Source organism: Gavialis gangeticus, unplaced genomic scaffold (genome assembly GCF_001723915.1).
Source record: "Gavialis gangeticus isolate Ggan-Ray unplaced genomic scaffold, GavGan_comp1, whole genome shotgun sequence".
Lineage (NCBI taxonomy): Eukaryota > Metazoa > Chordata > Crocodylia > Gavialidae > Gavialis > Gavialis gangeticus.
Genome location: NW_017729020.1, coordinates 7,290,596 through 7,292,036, shown reverse-complemented (window position 1 = coordinate 7,292,036; position 1,441 = coordinate 7,290,596).

Genomic DNA, 1,441 nt, shown 5'->3' with positions numbered 1-1,441 from the left:
GGTATTTCCCATCAATCCCTACCCTCTTAAAGGAGAGGGCCTACCAAAAGTTCAAGACAACACACATGGGCATTATAGATTTCATAGACATCAGGGCTGGAAGGGACCTTGCAAGACCATCAGGTCCAGCCTAGGCTGCCTTCTGTAGCTTGATACCAAGCATTGACCTCAATCCACTGTCTTGACGCTAGCAAAGCTACAATCAGGAACTCTCCCAGCAGAGAGGTGCAGCATTAGGCCTAGTAACCTCCACCAAACTGACCTCTCGGGAAAAACACCAAACAGGGATCTTAGTGAAGATTAGAGAAGAGACAGTTAAGAGAGAGCCATGGTTGGGCAATCACACTTACTGCCTCCAAGGTTTGGTGGTTTGACTGAGTGAGAACTGCAGATGGAGACTGCAACAGTGTCGCAGATGTAAATGCATTATCATGCGTGGAGAGGCTAGGTGAGGTGCTCCTTTCTAGTGGACAGAAGAAAGGGAGGCTGGCCCCAAGTAGGAAGGTGAGCTGAGCCGAGCCTTACTTCTTCAGCTCCTTTCAAAACTAACTGGATTAGAGGGATTCCCCCACCTGCAGATTTCCTTGAGACTCCTGGAATTCTCCAGGGTGCTGCAGGATGCCATGCAATATTAGCACTTGTAAGTGTGTGCACAAACACCTCCACATGATTCAGAAGATAAACCCAGAGTTTTCCAAAAAAGGAATCCATAGCGTCAAAGCCATTCTGACCTGTTACAGACTTCTGGAGTTCTTTGCAGCAGAACAGCTCTGTTGCTATTCTTTAGTCAAAGAAGTGAAAGCTAAGGGCTGCCATTTTCCTAGACATTATAGTGTGAATATTTGGTACCACTGAAAGAGGCTAAAGGGTGACCCTACCTCAATACAGTGCTACAAGAGGATCGTGCAAGCACAGACCTGTGTCTCTTTGGAGCACTTATACTCAGCCTCAAGCATGTTTAAGGGACTGCCCTACTCGGTCCTTCTGACGCAAAAACCAGCAGCAGCTTTCTTGCTGCCATCAGTGAAGAACAGACACCCACGATTGCAGTAATCCCCACACCTGGAGACTTAAGAGGATTTTATTTCTCCCTTGTATTGCATTGCTGTGACTTTTACAGTATCCACACTCTGATTAACAAAGGCATAGAAATTTGAAACAAACAAACAAAAAGCAATCCTGGAGAATTTCTCTCCTCTCGCATGCTGCTGCCCATCACAGCAGGGGCTGTGCTCAGGGGTTCACACCCAGATAGGTCAGCTGAGACTTCCAGTCCTTGTAGCAGAGGGTATTCTGCTCTCTGCAGAAGTGGATGCCCTTCCTAAGGAATGGGAAGGCACTCAAAGCGTGGGCTATTCTAACAGCCTCACTGAAGGGACCTCCCTTTGAGGTTTTGTTCTTCACCAGTAACATTCGCAGGGCACGTGTGTTAGATGTCCAT